Source organism: Canis lupus, chromosome 17, assembly GCF_048164855.1.
Source record: "Canis lupus baileyi chromosome 17, mCanLup2.hap1, whole genome shotgun sequence".
NCBI lineage: Eukaryota > Metazoa > Chordata > Mammalia > Carnivora > Canidae > Canis > Canis lupus.
The window spans coordinates 59,455,601-59,464,047 of NC_132854.1; positions in this window are offsets into that span (position 1 = coordinate 59,455,601).

Sequence of the window (8,447 nt, forward strand, 5' to 3'; positions counted from 1 at the left end):
TTGGGGGGTTTTTTTGCTTTGTTTTTCTGTTTCTGTTTTTGTTTGTGTGTGTGTGTTTGTTTTTTTTTGTTTTGTTTTTTGTTTTTTTTTTTTAAGCAAGGCTTTTTGAAGGGAGCAACATGTTGATTTACGTTCTAGTGTAAGCTCCTTACCTCTTGGCAGACTGGTAATACACAGTTCCCTAACTGGCTGCTGGAAGTAGCACCGCCTTAAAGGGTGGATAGAGCACAGTCACAGAGCCACCTGGACCTGCTGCTGTTTCAAATGTTAGTTTTAAATTACTCTTCTAATCGCTTCGATGTATTGATCTGTTTAGTTTTCCTTCCTTTGCTTGGATCAATTTTGGTAAATTATATTTTACTAGGAAGCCATCAATTTTTCCGCTGTCTTTTTAAATATAGTACAAGAGCATGACCCATATTTTCATACAGTTCTCCAAACCTGTTTATATCTGTTTTGATTCCTAATCGGCAGATGGAGGCAGACGTAGTAAAAGAGATTGAGGAAAAGGGGTCAAAAAGATTAGAGTTGAACCAAGAGAAGTGAGTATTATGCTGGGCACTGCAGATGCAAGGATACTCAGACTCTCAGGGGTTTCATATTTTCTCTTTTAATTATTCTGAATTAGTTTCATTTCTAATCACTATTTGAAGAAGTAGATATTGCTCTTCTGCTTATGGGCTAGGCTAGTCTAGGTAGAGGCTGGTTAAAGGATTTTTCACTTGTTTTTGTTTGTCTTGTCAAAAAAATATGTTTGCTTGTTTGTTTATGAAGCAAGGAGGGGTTGGGAGAGAGACAATCTTAGGCAGGATCCATGGTCGGTGCTCAACACGGAGCCTGATGCGGGGCTCGATCTCACGACCCTGAGATCATGACCTGAGCCTAAATCAAGAGTCGAATGCTTAACTGACTGAGCCAGCCAGGCACCCCTTAAAAAGTTTTTCTTGTTCAAAAAATGTTTAACAAAGAATACAAATAAGAAAATCCCCTTTGCATTCAGAGGCTGAATTATTGTAGAGTACCATCAGTGCTTATATATTATGAACTAATATTAATAATTTTAAGTTTAGCTTTGGACTTAGAGAACAGTTCATCAATTAGTTAATCCAGATATACTACGATTACAGTTGACTCTTGTACAATGTAGGGGTTAGGAGCGCTGACCTGCCTGGCTCAGTCAAAAATCCGCATATAACTTGCAATTCCCCAAACACTTGACTACTCAGCTTACTGTTGCCTGGAAGCCTTACCGATAATATGGACCATCAACTAACACAGATTTTGTATGTTATACCATATTCTAACAATAAACCAAGGCAGAGAAAAGAAAATGTTACTAAGAAAATCATAAGGAAGAGAAAATACATTTGTGGTATTGTACTGTTTTTATAAAAAAAAAAAAAATCTGCGTCTAAGTGGATTGGCACAGTTGAAGCCAGTGTGGATCAAGGGTCAACTGTACTCATTGGATAAAGTTGGTTCAACTTGTACTCGTCAACATCTTATCAATCTTTAAGAAGCACTTTAACTCCCACAGTTTTCCATAAAGCATTCGTTAGTCTCAAGTCATGTCTCTCCTTCCACTGAACTTCCAGAATAATTATTATCTATATGATTTGTCAATTAATCGTATACTCCACTGGGCTATCTCTCCTTCTTTTCTTCCTTCCTTCTTTCCTTCCTTCCTCCCTCCCTCCCTTCCCTCTTCCCTTTCCTCCCTCCTTCCTTAGAGTGAGACAGAGAGAGAGAGAATGAGTGAGGGAGGGGCAGAGGAAGAAGGAGAAAGAGAGAGAAGCGGGCTTCCCCCTGAGCCTGGAGCCCGACACTGAGCTCAAGCCCACAACCCCAAAATCATGACCTGAGCCGCAATCAAGAGTCAGATGCTTAACTGGCTGAGCCACCCAGGGGCCCCTCACTAATCTCTTCTATTATTCTTGTTCTGTTTTTTCTTCTTAACAAATTTTTAAAAAGTAAGGCTTTATTTTTAGGCAGTTTTAGATTTAAATAAAAATTGCAAAGATAGTACAGAGTACAGATATATTCCCCACCTCGTTTTTCCTATAACATCCCACATTAGTACTGTACATTTGGTACATTTAATGAATCAAAACTGATACATTATTGACTAATGTCTACACTCTATTCAGATTTCCTTAGGTTTTACCTCATGTCCTTTTCCTGTTCCAGGATCCTGTCTAGAATCACAGGCTTCTCTTGGCTGTGGCAGTTTCTTAGACTTTCCTTGCTTTTGATGAGCTTGACAGTATTGGTCAGTAGCATTGGTCAGGTATTTTGTGGAATGGCCTCCTATTGGCATCTGTCTGGTATTTTTCTCATAATCAGACTGTGATAATGGGTTTGGAGGATTAAGGTCACAGATGCAAAATGTTATTTCCATCACTTCATATCAAATGTACATACTATCACCATCATCTTTTTTTTAATCGTTTTTTTAAGATTTTATTTATTTATTCATGAGAGATACAGAGAGAGACAGAAGCAGAGACACAGGCAGAGGGAGAAGCAGGCTCCATGCAGGAAGCCCAACGTGGGACTCGATCCCAGGACTGCAGGATCACGCCCCGGGCTGAAGGCTGGCGCTCAACCGCTGAGCCACCCAGGGATCCCCTCACCATCATCTTTTTAAACGTTACTTATTTATTTGAAAGAGAGAGAGTGAGCACAAGCAGGGGGGAGGAGCAGAGGGAGAGGCAGAAGCAGACTCCCCATGGAGCGGGGAGCCCGACACAGGGCTCTTCTCTAGGACCCTGAGATCATGACCTGAGCTGAAGGCAAATGTTTAACCAACTGAGCCATCCAGGCACCCCTCAACATCATTTTTTAGAAGATTTCTTAATTTTAGAGAGAGTGGAAGAGAGAACAAGCATGGGGAGGGGTAGAGGGGGAGAGAGAAAGATAATCCTCAAGCACACTTCCCACTAAGCACAGAGCCCAACATGGGACTTGATCCCAGGACCCTGAAATCATGACCTGGGGCTACATCAAGAGTTGTACGCTCAACTAACTAAGCCACACAGGCACTCCCAACATCATTTAAAAAAAATTTTTTTGTTTCTAAGTGATCTCTACGCTCAACATGGGGCTTGCACCCACAACCTGGAGATTAAGAGTTACATGCTGTACCCAACTGAACTGGCCAGGTGCCCCTATACATCATTTTTGATTACTGATGCTGACCTTGGTCACCCAGCTAAGGTGATGTTTGTCAGGTTTCTCCACAGTAAAGTTACTCCTTCTCACGCACTTTCTCTACTGTACTCTGGAAGAGAGTCACTATGCATGGCCCACCCTTAAGGAGTGGGGGATTATGGTCCCCATTTTCTTGTTCCCCACATTCTTGAGTGGATATCTACATAAACCACTTGGAATTCTACATGGGCAATTTGTCTATTCTCTCCCATTTATTTGCTCAGCAACACGTCCTTATCAAATCACATGAAAATAATATCCAAATATTACCCACATGCTTCTTGTCTTCTATTGGAAGATGAGCATCCTCAGTGGTCTCGCATGGTCCTAATCCCTTAGAGTCAGCCCTGGGGTTGGGGAACAGGACTTAGCTTGCAGCAAGTTGACTCTAAGACAAATTTCAGCAAACAGTAGCCCTTGAGAGAGGACACTTTTCAAAGGAAAGTGAGTTTCCAATATCTAAACTGTAAACTAATGATGAGAAAACTAGGATGGGGATTTGAATCCACATAACCCAATAAGGTAAGTATCATCAGCAGCAGCAGCAGCAGCATCCTTATTTTAAGTTCATAATCAGGAGAACAAGTCCTCTACCCCAAGTCCGCTAAAACCTCTGCCAGCAAATCCTATGCTGCTTTGCAATCTGTCCACATCATATCCAGTCACTGAAGATTTTTTTCTCCTTGGCAGAAGTTAGCAGAACTGGGATATTCATTGTTTCTGCTTTTGGCTTATTACTGCCTCCTCACATCACTTCCTGCTCCCTTCTGTACTGGTGGGGAGTTTCCTCGTGCTTGGGAATTCTTCTATGAACTCCTCCTCCTTTTTCCTGGGTATCCGCAAATCTAGAAAAGTTGTATTGTGATAGGAAGCGTTGCTGTTGTCACCAAGAAAAATTTTGCAGAGTAACGTTAAGTCCCAGCTCTCCAGCTTCCCTTTTCTTTACCTGTCTACTAATTGATGGCACCTCCTACTTCTTCCTCAGACTGTTTCTCAGTCCTCTGGAGCCTCTTCATCTCTCCTAAGGCCATCATCCATGGGAACATTATTATATGATCTGGTCACCGAGGTGTAAACTGGAACTCTTACAGATTTGTTTACTCAGTAATATTCATTCCGTAGGGCTTTCTATGTACAAAGAGTTGTGTTAGGTAACTGTTAGTTAAAAACTTCAAAGTCTTGTCCTTCCCTGTCGGACTTGCATAAACGAGTCAAAGCCTTTTGGAAACAACAACAACAACATATCAAAGGTAGAGGGTAGGCAACAAATGATAGATAACAGAAGACTGTAGAGGGTACCAACAAACTTCCCGCTTTCTCTGGAATTCTACTGATTCCCTACCTTGAGCATGTGCGGAAGGAGGGCCCTAGGTGCTGTAGCTCAATGTGTCCGTTGTATCCTCCTGTGAGACAGTGCCCAAGGTCAAGATTTTCTCATTAATATAAAATCAATTCTATGTTTAGCTTATGAACATTGATATTCAGTAATATGGTCTTGAGTTCACCCACACGTAAGAAGTACATCACTTGAGGATCGTCTCCTATCTGCCACTGACTGATGAGTAATTCTGGGTGAGTTCCTCGGGCTCTCTGAGGCATCAGACTTCTTGGCCATTCAGGTCAGTCTCTTTGGCTTTCTATTCTCCTGCCCGTTCCTTTGTCCCAGTCCACACGGGTTCGCCCTGAAGCCTTCCCTTGCCCTGCTGCATGCCTTGCTATAGTGAGCCGATCCCTAAAGGCTGCGTTTCCGAGGCTCCTCCATCACCTGGCTTTGGGCTCAACTCTGCCAACAAGAGAGTAGAGGAGGCAGTACCTTCAGCAGCTGAGGCACCTCCTTTGTGGCTCCAGCTCCTGCTAGACAGGCTCCTGGTGATTCTTCCATCTGCCAGACTCTATTGGCATCACCTCTGTCCTTAGTCCCTCCTGCCTAGAGGTTAGTGGCTTCTAATTCTAACTGGTCTCTCTGCCCCCTGTGGGCTTCTCAGCTTCCTATATCACACGTGTAACTATTTCTCTGGACACATTCCCTCCATTAGAACTTGGTGTTCTCGACTTCCCTGCATGGGCCTTGAAACAGAACTTACTGGTAGTTTATTTAGGAAATGATCCCCAGAAATGGGAGAGTAGTATCTGGGTGAAAGCAGGAAGAAGGGAGAATGAATCCAAGGCTGGTACTATTAAGCCAGTTGCTGCTCTGGGCACCTGGGAATTAATCCTGTTGGGGACTCTGAGTTGCTGGGGAGAATGGACCTCAGAATTGTCCAGTTACCCAAACTCTTCAAAGATTGCCCAAACATGGGCAACTCTTTAGTACTTCCAGGTTTTCATTCGTGTCTGAGTAGCTCAAAAGGTCCCCACAGGCATGCCATATTTTAGGCCACACATTAAGTCTCAATAGATTTTAAAAGATAGATATCATACAAAATATTTCCTCTGGCTATAGCGGGATGAGATTAGAAATCAATAATGGAAGGAAAATTGGAAAATTTAGAGATTTGCAGAAATTAAACAACACATTTTTAAACAACCAATAAATCAAAGAAGAAATCACAAGAGGAAGTAGAAAATACTTAGAGATAGATGAAAACTGAAACACAACATGGGAAAGCAGTGATAAGGGGGAAATTTATGGCTATAAATGCTTGTTTAAAAAACAAGAGAGATCTCAAGTCAACAACCTAATTTTATAACTTAAGGAACTAGAGAAGCAACAAACTAAACCCAAAGCTACCAGAAGGAGGAAATAATAAAGATTAGAGCCGAGATAAATGAAATAGAGAGAAGAAAACCAATTAAACCAGAAGTCGGTTCTTGGCAAAGATCAACAAAACTAATATACTTTTAGCTGACTGGACTAAAAAGAGAGAAAGAGAAGACTCAAATTACTAAAATCAGAAATGAAAGCGGGGACACCACTACTGATTCTGCAGAAGTAAAAATGATTATGAGAAATAACTTTGAACAATTGTACACCAACAAATTGGATAACTTAGATAAGATGGATGACTTATTAGGAAAACAGAACCTACTAAGACTTAATCATGAAGAAATAGAAAATCTGAATCAACCTGGTAAGAAGATTTACCTGAATAACTGGTAAGGAGACTGAATCACTAAAAAAAAAAAAAAAAAAAAAAATCTCCTGACAAAGAAAAGCCCTGGGCTTGGTGAATTCATTGGTGAAACATTTAAAGGAGAACTAACATGATCTTTCTCAAACTTTTCCAAAAAATTGAAAGGAGGGAAGGAACACTTCCTAACCCAGTTCATGAGTCCAGCCTTACCCTGATACTAAATCCAAAGACGCAACAGGAAAGAAACTACAGACCAATAGCCCTTATGCACATTGACTCAAAAATTCTCAACAAAACACTTGCAAACCAAATTCAGCAGCTTACTGGAAGCATTATACACGGCCGAGTGGGATTTAATAGGGGAGTGCAAGGATAGTTCAACACAAAAAATTGGTCAACATAATACACCACATTAACAGAACGAAAGGGAAAAGTCCATGATTATCTCAATTGATGCAGAAGAAGCATTTGATGAAATTCAACACCCTTCATGACAAAAGCACTCCCCAAACTAGGAATTATCTCAACGTGGTAAAAGCCATATTTGAAAACTCCATAGAAAATGTACTCAATAGTGAGATATGGGGGCAGCCTGGGTGGCTCAGCAGTTTAGTGCCGCCTTCAGTCCAGGGCATGATCCTTGGAGACCTGGGATCGAGTCCCACGTTGGGCTCCCTGCATGGAGCCTGCTTCTCCCTCTGCCTGTATCTGCCTCTCTCTCTCTCTTTGTCTCTCATGTATAAATAAATAAATAAAATATTAAAAAAAAAAAACAGTGAAAGATGGGAAGCTTTTCCTCTAAGATCAGCAAGAAGGCAAGGATACCTGCTTTCACAACTTCTAGTCAGCTGAGAACCGAAAGTACTAGCCAGAGCAATTAGGCAATAAAAACTTCTATATGCCAGAAGGGAAGACATAAAATGGTCTCTGTTCACAGATGATATGATCTTATATGTAGAACCCTTAAGATTTTACCGAAAAAAAAAAAACTTTTAGAATAAATGAATTCAGAAAAGTCATAGATACAAAGCCAACGTGCAAAAATCATTTGCATCTGTGGAAAAGTTGCATTTCTATAGTGACAATGAATAATCTGAACTTGAAAGTAAGAAAAATGTAGTATTTACAAAGTGTCAGAAAGAACAAAATCTTAGGAATTGACTTAACCAAGGAGGTGAAAGACATGTAGGGTCAGAACTACAAAACATTGCCAAAAGAAGTCAGAGAAGACATAAATAAATGGAGATCCCATGTTCCTAGGTTGGAAGACTTGACATGGTTAGGGTGCCTCTCCCCATGTCTCCTCTTGGCCTTTGCTGTTTTCTCACCTGAAAGGCTCTCCTTAACCCTCTCCCATTCACTTGGCCAATTCCTATCCATCCTTCATGATGTCACCTCTTTTAGGGAGCCTCCTGGGTCTCCAGTCACTGGGCTCAATGGCTGTCTTCATGGAGATACACTGGTTCAAGTCCACGCCACAGAGAACCCACATAATAGTAACTTTTTAAAGAGGCAGATGTTTATTCTCTTTCAAGGGAGTCCTGTCTGGTGTTGCACCCTCTGGCACCCTGGCTCTTCTCCCTAATTGTTCCACCACCCAGGGCCAACTGACCCCTTAGGCGCAGCAGGTACAGTGCCCAAGGTCTGTGATGTTTTTAGAATCCATGAAAATGTTTTAATTTCATTTAGAATCAGAAAAAAAAAATAATGAATGTATAAAAATGAATCCAACTTGGATTATATTTGCCATTATATCAATGCAGGTGTAAAACAGAAGTTTTAATACTATTTTTTTTTAATAGAAGAAGGGGCCCCTAAAGCCATGGGTGTCCAGGGTTCTCCAAAGTCATAATGCAGCCCTGTCACCTCCTTGGGTGTTTACTCTCATTTTATGGTCCACTCTGTCTCAGAAGGCTGCTGAAAGGAGAAGAAAAGAAAGCCAGGGATAAGATCTCTCTCTTCAAGGGCATAACCTGGGAGTTGCACATGTTATTTTTACAGCCCACTGTCTCAATCTTAATCCACGACCACACCCAGCAATTAAGGCTGAAAATGCAGTCTGTATTTTGGGCTCCCTGGCGCCCCAATTGAAAGTCTACCATAATGTGAGAATTGTCATGTGAGGGAAGAGCTGCTACTGGGAGAACCAGTAGCTGCAGTGAC